Genomic DNA, 10617 nt, shown 5'->3' on the forward strand with positions numbered 1-10617 from the left:
CTCAGCTCAATCTTTAAGTTTCCCTGCTTTTACTTCTGTTAGTGAGACAATGACGGTTGTTTGATTCTTGTTAGTTGTTAATATGGCATTAAAGTTTCTCCCTAGATCATAATGGTGGTGTTTGTTTTAGATTTTTTCATATAAATAAAAAACCACTTTAGTCATTTTTAAGTATTTGTGTATTATGATTAGCTTTTCCCAAATTTTTGTTTTCAAAAACAAGGAGGTAACACAATAGTTAAATTATTTTCTTTTAAAATGATTTTTTGAATAGTAAACAAACAAAAATAATTTCAGATTTTTTTAAAAAACTCTAAAAAAAAAATATCTTGATTTTTCCAACAAAATCTATTTTTTTTTCAAAGTTAAAACAAAAGCACCCCATATGTTAGGTTCCTTTCTCTCAACCGGAATAAATTCCTAGGATAGTGGTGTAACGACAGAGATTCAAATTAACAAGGGTTAAATATATTTTTGGTCCCTATAAAATTGCGACCTTCTAAGTTTAGTCCTTACTTAATTTTAATAGCTTTTTTAATCCCTACAAAAAAAAATTTACTTATAATTTTAGTCCCTACTAAAATAAATTTTGTTTAATTATCCTTAAACTCTTAAATTTTTTAACGATTCTTTTTATACAAGTTTAGAACACTATGAAAAGTTCATTTACTAAAATCTATAATTTTTTTAACATGAAATAAATTAAATATGAATTTTTTAAAACGACAAAAGTTTAAGATATAAGTAACAAAAATATGGACGTAGAAATCAAATTTTTGCTATATTTTTTTCGGAGGACCTTTTAATAGCGTTTTTAATATGCCTGTAAAAAAATTGTTGAAAAACTTAAGAGTTTAAGCATAAATTAAACAAATTTGGATTGAGTAAGGACTAATATTGAGTGCAGAAATTTTTTGTAGGGACTAAAAATGCTATTAAAATTAAGTAAGGACTAAACTTACAAGGTCGCAATTTTGTAGGGACCAAAAACATAATTACGAAGATTATAATTTTGCAAACCAGCTAAATCTTTCTTACGAAGATGATAATTTTGCACTCAAGGCTATTGAAAAGGAGTTTGTTCTTGTTGTCCCAATACTTTTCAAAAGGAGTTTGTATGTCACAAAACTTAATTATTTAAAGTGTTTTGCTAACGAGTGCTCATGAGATACTCTAAAGAATCCTAAATTTAAAAATTATATCTCCCCTTCTACCTAATGAGAGCATGATTATCGGTTGAATTATGTGGTATCTTAACTGAAAATAAGGACATTGTATCAAAAAAGTATTCATATTTGGCTATGTAAAGCAATCTCAAAAGGGCCACCGTTTCCCAATTCAACTACAGTGTCTTAAGCCAGTGTTGGAATAAAATAATATATAAATTAAAAAGAAGACATACTTGTGATTGGTTATTGTGAATTTAATGGAACTCATTTTAAAATTTTGGATGGATGGTATGAATATTTAGAAAATGTGGTTTAAATAATTGAAAAGTACGAAGTACTTTAATATATTAAGTATGGTCCATTTATATTCAAATTGGATGGTATGGATGTGGGTGCTCTACAAATTTAAAGACTTTTTTTAAAGAGTAACTAAAATAACAACACTTAATAACTAATAATAAACTTTACTACTTACTAACAAGCTTCTAATAACTAGCTCTTAATGCTCTAACTATTAATTCTAAGCAGATTTGTTTTTTTGATATCTAAGCTACAATAATTTTATGGCCACTTTTGTTAAGAAGTTGTTGATAGTGGAAGACCAAAATGTTTGTTAAGACAATAAACCTCGTGAGTCGTGACACTAGAGATCTTGAAGTTAGGCATGGCAATGGGGCGGGGTGGGGACGGGTTTTACATTCCCCGTCCCCATACCCGATTCTCATATACTTACCCGTTACCCTACCCATACCCAACGGGGATGAGAAATTGAACCCCATCCCCGTCCCCGACGGGTTCGGGTATCCCCGCCCCATACCCATCCCCGCATTGAATAATTTTTTTAATAAAAAATAGAAGTTTTTTTTGCAACCCCTAGAGAAATATTGTAATGCATTATCCAACAATATGTTCACTTTAACATTTGTTAGACCGACTCATTTAGTTGCTCCTTTAAATATCAATGGTAGTTTTTATAACACGGCAATTCGGGACGGGTTTGGGTATGGGTTCGGGGTGGGTACCTATATACCCGTTACCCGTCCCATACCCGTGTTTTGAAATCGGGGAAAACCCAAACCCAGTCAAAACGGGGAAAACCCGTCAAATTGGGTTTGGTTCGGGTGGGTAACCACGGGTATGGGTTTTGTTGCCATGCCTACTTGAAGTGATGAATTATAAAACTATATCATCCGTGAATCAAAATGTTGAATTCCTTCTCGACAATCTATCTTCTTCATGTTAGGATAAAAGGAAACAAACATAGAAAAAAAGGTTAAATATGTTTTTGGTCCCTATAAAATTGGGAACTTTTAAGTTTAGTCATTACTTAATTTTAATAGTATTTTTAGTCCCTACAAAAAGAAAATTACATGTAATTGTAGTCCTTGTAAAACCTAAATTTGTTTAATTATCTTGAATTCTTAAATTTTTGAACGATTTTTTTGAAACATGTTTAGAACATTATAAAATGTTCATTTACTAAAAAAAATAGAATTTTTTAACATGTGAAGAATTAAATATGAATTTTTTTAAACGACAAAAGTTCAAGAAAAGAGTAACAAAAATATCAACGTAGAAATCAAATTTTGAGTTAATATTTTGCAGAGGGACTTTTAGTAATGTTCTTAACAGGTCTACAAAAAATTGTTTAAAAATTCAAGAATTTAAGCATAATTAAACAAATTTGGATTAAGAAGGTACTAGAACTAAATGTAGAATGTTTTTATAGGGACTAAAAAAGCTATTAAAACTAAGCAAGGACTAAATGTAAAAGGTCTCAATTTTATAGGGATCAAAAACATATTTAACCCAAAAAAAATATCCAGAATACTTTCTCGTTAAAAAAAAAGCTAAAATATTCCAAAGGTCTCTGTAAATATGTCTTGTTTGGCTTTTGGTCCTTGTAAAAAAAAATTTGTTTTCGTCCTCGTAATTTTTTTTGTTTTCATGTACTTATGCACAGTCAGCGTGCGTCACGTCAGCATCAGAGTGACATCAAGCGGCTTTAATGGGCCCAGGGAATTTTTTAAAAACCAAAAAATTTTGCGAGGATGAAAAACAATTTTTTTTTACAAGGACCAAAAATCAAACAAGACATATTTGCAGGGACTTTTGAAATATTTTAGCCAAAAAAAATGCTTGTTGCTTGTGGATTTTGCTAACGGTGAAATATGATTTCCATAATTTTCGAATATGTAAATCGCTCTACCCATTTATTACTGATGAACTATTGTATCCATAAGATAGAGTTGTATAAGTAAAAATTCGAAATATATAGAAACAAATTTTATTAGTTTAAAGTGACGATATACTTATAAATGCGATCGTTGAAGTAGGAAATGAAACCATTTTCCTTTTCTTTTTTTTGCTTAAGTTTCCAAAAATAAGTTATATTTTGCTTCCCGTTCCACTAAATATTTTTGTTTTGCTTTTCGATCCCACCACGTGGTAGTCATCTAATGTTGATCTGACATGTAGTGCCACGTGTTAGTGTCAATGTGACCATCAATGCCAGATGTCATTGTTATCTAATGTTGATCTGATATGTAGTGCCACATATAAGTGAAAAATATGTCTTTCTATAAAGTTATTATTAAATTTCTATGAGCATTGAGTTGGGTGACATAAGTTTAATTAATATATCTTCTTGTTGCGATTTGATGCGGTTTAGTTTGGTTGATAAAATCAAAACTGCAAACCTAACCAAACCATGCGATTGAGTAAAATCGTAGGAGCAAGAATAATAACAACATGAAATGTATCATGAGAACACATAAGTGTAAATAAGGTCCTCTCCCTAGTATGATCACCTCACTTTTTACTCATGTTGCTACCTTCTAGCACGTCATCTTATAATTTGACATTAGAGTGTCTTTAAAAATTTATATTTAAAAAAAGATATACTCCTTTAAAGAAAATATAATAAAGAATATCATATTTCCTTAAAAAAACAGAAAAACAAAATCTCATATTTAAAACTTTTTTTTAACTTGATTACAAATAATAAGGCTTGACCCATCAGAAGTGGACCAACCCTAAACCTTGTCTTATATATATGTGTCTGCTCAATGAAAGAATTCATTCGATATGTTCTAACTACCGAGAGAATCAGTCTGTGGTGCAACTTGTTCCATTGCATTTTTTTAATCAAGGAAATTACACTTGAGTGATTGAGTAGAAGGGGATCCTTTCTCCTCTTCATCTTTCTTGAGTGTATTTTCTTGATTAAAGAAATTTGCGGGATCATCAAATATTTTTCTACCAATTTGTTTGTTGTTCAGACAGTGTATGTAGTTGTTGTTGATTCGATTTGATTGTTTTTGCACATATATTGGATCTTGTTTTCTATTTTTTGTTTTTAAATTTTAGTCATATGGTTTTATTTGATAATGGTTTGATTTGATCGCTACTATGGCATTAATTGTTTTCTTGATCGGATCTTCAAAGGAGTTAACAAGGACGTGGGTCAGATTTTTGACGAGATAAGGTCTTTATCGTGGTGTTGGTGCCTTAATAGATTAAAAATTGGTGCGTTTATGTTTTTCGAATGGTGTTGGAATCCGAGGGATTGTTTAGCTAGGTAGGAGTTTTGTTGGTGCAGCTGCCTGGCTTTGGGGCGTGGCGTACAAATAGCCCAACTGTATGGCAGTTTGCTTTAGCCTTCAGTTGGTTTAGTTTGTTGCTGGTTTGTTTCTTCTCTTGCTGTCCTGTGTAGCTGTTGCTGTTTTTTCTGGCGTTTTCCTTGCTGGTGTTGGCCGTTGGCCTGTTAGGGAGTTTGGCTTTCTTGTTTTTGTTTTAAGTCCTGTAGGCTTATACGCTGGGGCATTTGTTTGTCTGGTGTTCTCTTTTTTGCTCCTTCCTCTTTTCTCTTGAGGTGGGGTTGCTTAATAATATGTGCTATTCAAAAAAAATTGTTTTCTTGATTTCCTCTCATGTGCTTTTCGCTGCTTTACTTTGATTCAAGTAATGAATGTTTGATTCATTGGTATCACTTGATGATAGGGTTTAGGGTTTGCCTTTGCTATGATTTTTTTGTTGTTGCTTGTTTTGTCAAGCATGGCTATTCATGTAGTTGATTGTGAATTACTATCTATTTTCATGTCGTTTTGATACTGTGTGTGGCCTTGTATTTCGTTCACAAGATGTATTTGCTATGAAAGAATAAGTGTGTGTTTCTAACGTCCAGGTTTCCGGGTCTTTTGCATGTGATGGTGTGACCGGTAAGGTTTTTGATGTCGGTGCCATGACAGGTCCGCTGTCGGAGTGGTGTCACCGTAAAAGGTGCGGCTACGAGTAGTGCTTTTATTGAGAAAGATAATGTTAAGGATAAAATTATTTGCATCGTTTTTATTTTATTAGAATAAAACTTATTGATATCCATCTAACCATGTTGTTTGTTTTATATGCTTGGTGTTTTGATATATCAGGAAGAAAAAAACTGATATGTGATGCGTAGGGATCAAGAAAAGCAATAGGAAGCAAGCCGAATTACTAATATCCATCAAATGAAGAAAGCTAAGAAAAAATTGTTGAAGAGGGAATAAATATTAATTAGATTGTGAAGAGCTCTTGAAATGAGTTGTCATGGATAGTAATTGTATTTGTAATATGACTATTGGTTGTATCCTAAAAACCAAATCTTTTATTCTGTATACATGAAAACTAAACAACTTATAATTCTTCCAAAAATTCATCTTATATCAATTGATCAACACAAATAAGCAATTTTATTTCTATGCACTAATCTTTCAATAAGGATTACAATATCTTTCAACTAAAGGGCGACCTGGTTTGGAGTGCCGTTCTCTGGGACAACATTAAGAATCATTATATGATTATCGAAATTCCAAGGACGTTTCTTGAGGATTCTTTTGAGACTGAGGTGATGGTAGAACTGAAACGTGTAAAGTCCCGACTATATTTCTTGAATTTTGACACCCTTAACTAGGCTCCAAAAAGCTTTGATCTTTTCTATCATCATATAAGATCAGATTGGCCTATGTGTGAGCAAGCAATGGTTGTAGGAGATTCTTCTGCTTGAATTTCAAGCTCATCTTCCTCACCACTTAAGGATAGATGATGAAGGGGGCCATGAAAAGACATTGATCAGTGAGATGTAATAGGATTGAAAGGTAGTGGAGAGATTGAGAAGGGTGATACTTCTCACAGGGAGAAATTGATTTCTGTAGTTCTACTTTCTACCTTTGTCATAATAAAATGATTTTTTTTTTTTTTTTTTTACTTCTTTCTCTAATCTATTAATGACAACAATCACTTTATTTATAATTTGAACCTTCCTAACCCAATGTAATACAAGAATCATATGACAACAATTACTTTATTTATAATTTGAACCTTCCTAACCCAATGTAATACAAGAATCATATGTAGTGTCTACACATGGTTGGTGATCAATTCACATCCAAAGCTATTATACCGACCAACACAAAATCAATATTTTTTTTTATTTTTAAAAAAAGATACAAACCGAAAAAGCTCAATATTATTTTTAATCATTGTAAATATATTATTTTTTGTTTTTTATTTTCCTATAGATAATTAGTGTTTTGTTTTCGTCCCATCGACATGGTAGTCATTGATAGAATATTGATGTGGCATGATAGTGCTTGTATGCCCCATCAATGTCATGTGTCGTTGTCCTCCAATGTTGTGTTGACACATGACAAAAATATCCTAGATAATTTTTTTTTGCCATGTCATCCCTTTTTAGCAAAAAGTTAATGTCTTTTTTTTTGAAGGAAAGTTAATGTCTTATATCAATTATGGTGTAAACTTTGTATCTATTTTATTTTGTGTTAGTACGCACGGACGTAGTTTTATTAATTCTTAATAACTTGTCGTTTAAAAAAGCAATGATATTTGATTTTTCATGAACGAAAAAATAAAAATTGTAGGAATTAAAACCTAAACTTTGTATATTTTAAAATAACATATTTTATATATTTTATAAAAATTACATATTTTATATATGGCTTAAATGCTCAATTGGCCTCTTAAGTATTTATTTGGTATCGTTTTGGTCCCTTAACTAAAAAAAAGATTGTTTTAGTACTTTATCTTTATCTTCGTTACCTGTTTTGGTCCCTTCTGTTAAATAAATTAAAAAAACGTTAGGGTTTATATTATTCATCTTCTTCCTTCTCCTTCCACCCGCTTCTTCATGATCTTCATCATCAACACACCAACCCAAAAAAAAAAATCATTTTGATCATCATCTTCATCAAATCTATAAACATAAACAATTTCATATCTCAATCAATAACCAATTTTTCCAACTAAACCAGAAAACACAGTAACAACTCAGAAAAAAAACACAGCAACAACCCAACAACAAAAATTTTCATCTTAATCTCTCTCATCAACAAAACAACAAATCAATCACCATTGGTTCCATTGAAACCTCAATAAAAAATAGCAATTATCTTCAAAAATACATCAAATCAAACCTTCATCACCAACAACCACAACAACTTTTGTTCCATTCCATCTATCTCCCCATCTTCATTTTCGTTTTCCTCCAAAATCCAATAATTTTCAAGTTGTACAGCTGCCAAAAAAATCCCCATCTTCATTTTCGTTTTCCTCCAAACCCCATCCACAGTACCAAAAAACTGCAACAACAGAAAAAAAGAACAGCGGCACATAACTTTGGAATAGGAAAAATCAAAAGGGCAGAAATAAAAAATAAAAAAAAAGCAATCAACTTGAGAACTTTGGAAAGGTTCACAGTTGAAAGCTTTATGCTTTTATAGATGGAGAACACAGATTCAACACAGATGAGTTTAGATCCGAAAATGAATTGGTTTTTTTGAAGCATTGATGATGATGGATTTAAATCCGAAAATGGGTTTTTGTGAAGGATTGGTGATGATGATAAAGGGTTTAGATGATGATGATGATGAAAAATTGGTTATTGATTAAGATGTGAAATTGATTATGTTTATAAATTTGATGAACATCATGATGAAAAAGATTTTTTTTTCTTCTGGGCTGGTGTGTTTTTGATGATGAAGATCATGAAGAAGAGGATGGAAGGAGAAGGAAGAAGATGAATAATACAAACCCTAACGTTTTTTTGAATTTATTTAACCGAAGGGACCAAAACAGATAACAGAGATAAAGATAAAGTACTCAAACAATCTTTTTTTTAGTTAAGGGACCAAAGCGATACCAAATAAATAGTTAAGGGACCAAAAGCGCATTTAAGCCTTTATATATTTAAAACGTTTTGTAACAGAAGATAACATTACTTTTATATAAAAAAAACACTTCTTAATTTCATTAAATAACATATGTATGTGCTTTATATTATAGACGAAACATGTCAGTTGTTCAATGAACCTAGAAAATGACTTTTTTGCATGTAATTGTAATCGAAAAAGTATATGTTTAGGATTTTAGTTTAGAAAATTGATATTCTCCCATCAAAAATTGCTCCCTCTTAACTGAACATCCGAAAATACTCTTCATGTGACTTAAGTCACGCATGTGTTAAACTCAACGTAACTTAAATCACATTCACTACATTGGTACATTCCACATGAGTTAACTCATGTAGGTTATATTCCAGCGTGAGTTAACTCACATGGTAGTATTTTAATCGGTTTGAATGAGAGTGAACGTTTTATGTTGGGAGAAGAACAATTTTCTTAGTTTATCTACCCGTAGTATTGTTTGGGCCTACTAGAGATGGACCCATTAGCCCATTTGGTTGGTTGGTCGCATAGTGTAGACAAAACCCTAAATCCTCTTATAAATATACACATACCTGCTGCCAAAAAGAAATAGTAGTTTATAGGCTTGTGTTCTTACTGCAAAAACCCTTGAGAAGCAATTGAGCCTTTTGATCCATTGCATTCTTTTAATCTAGGAAATTACACTCGAGTGACCATGAGATGAGGATCATCTTTCTCTCTTTCTCTCTAGTGTATTTCCTTGATTAAAGAAATTCGTTGGATCATCAAATATTTCTCTACCAATCTGTTTGTATTTTTCTCTTTCTCTTTTCCTTGTATTTGTTGTCGATTCGAGATTATTGTTTTAAAAATACCTGATGAACCGTGTTTTTTTATTGTTCTTTTTTAAAAAAAAATCATATTCAATTAGATGATATTCGTTAAATCGTTCGTTACTCATTGTCTTCTCGTTTTCCAGTTGTTGTGGTTTTCCTTGTGTGTGAAATATATGTATTCATTTTCTTAGTTTTCTTTGTTTACGCATCATTTAGAGGTTGTTTATGTTAGATGTCATTGATATGTCAGAATTAAAAAAGATTGATCAGAAATGATTTGTACTGAATTGTAGGATCACATACGGAAAGCACGATTACTAATATCATCAAGATATATTAATTACGTTGTATTGTTAAATGTAAATAACTCTTGTTTAACATTTTTTGGAATAGACATGAATGCTTTCAAAATTAACGTTGGTGTCAATTGAAAATTGAAACATAAGCTAAATTTTTAAGACTGTCATGAAGAAATGGAAAAATACACTTTTCCAAGTGGATCTTTGTTTAACTTTGTTGTGATGTACATGGCACAATTCGATCCCTCATAAAGTCTCTGTGTTGGTGTGGAGAGTGTCGCAGAATAAAATAGCAGCAAAAGACAACTTGCATAGGAGAGGAATGATTGGTCTGGGGTTTATGGAGTGTAGTGATGAAGAATCAGTATCTCATTTCAATCAGTTTGAACTTTGAAGGTCTGGTTGCCAGCAGTCGAACATTTGTGAAGCGAGTTAGGTACGTGCATGTGTGGACAATTTGTAAAACAAGAAATGGAAAATTCTTCTAAAATAAGGAAATTGACATAGACAAGATGGTTGAGCATAAAACCAAAGAGAGCTTGCCTGGATGGTGTCTTTGTTTCACAATTCACTGCTATCAAAGTGAAGACTGCAGGAATGGTGCGGGGCTATGTTGTCTCAGTTTCAGAGTTCAGGGCTTTGGCGAGGTTGGGGGCAGTGTGTGTGGTTATAGCTTAGCTGAGGCGGTCGTGTCTGATAGGCAGTGGCAAAGGGTAGTTTTTCGTAAATTATTCTGCATAATGCAGTTAGGTTGATGATGCGCAGCTGGTAATTGAATGTGCAACTGCTGGTGTATATGTGTGTCTATTGTTAAGAATTGAAGGTTTTTCTTATCCCTTTGGTGTTTTGTTCTTGGAAGTGTGTGGTGGTGTTTTTAGTGCTGAACATTTCTCTGCATAACCTGTCCTTTTACTGCTGATCTTGGCTGTAATGTGGATTTGGCTTGTGGTTATTTCAGCTTGTGATTATGGAGTAGTGGATGAGGATACTGTCTTTGTTTTAATGCCTGCATAAATTAAGGTTATGTGAAGAGGTATGTTTAACATGCTTTCTTTTTGGAAGTGGCGCGGTTAAGTATATTTGCTTCTGCTATTACATTAGGTCGTGTTTAGGAGGT

General features: G+C 32.1%; 1 long non-coding RNA gene across 1 annotated transcript; it reads left to right on the top strand.

Moving 5' to 3' along the window:
• Positions 1–4276: 4276 nt before the first annotated feature.
• On the top strand, positions 4277–5905 carry LOC146939969 (uncharacterized). Its single transcript, XR_015033473.1, has 3 exons — positions 4277–4455; positions 5356–5450; positions 5597–5905. It is a non-coding gene; the product is annotated as an uncharacterized LOC146939969 (long non-coding RNA).
• Positions 5906–10617: the final 4712 nt, after the last annotated feature.

Source organism: Medicago sativa, chromosome 3 (assembly GCF_051527215.1).
Source record: "Medicago sativa cultivar Bolivia chromosome 3, Bolivia_mono, whole genome shotgun sequence".
In the NCBI taxonomy this organism is placed as follows: domain Eukaryota; kingdom Viridiplantae; phylum Streptophyta; class Magnoliopsida; order Fabales; family Fabaceae; genus Medicago; species Medicago sativa.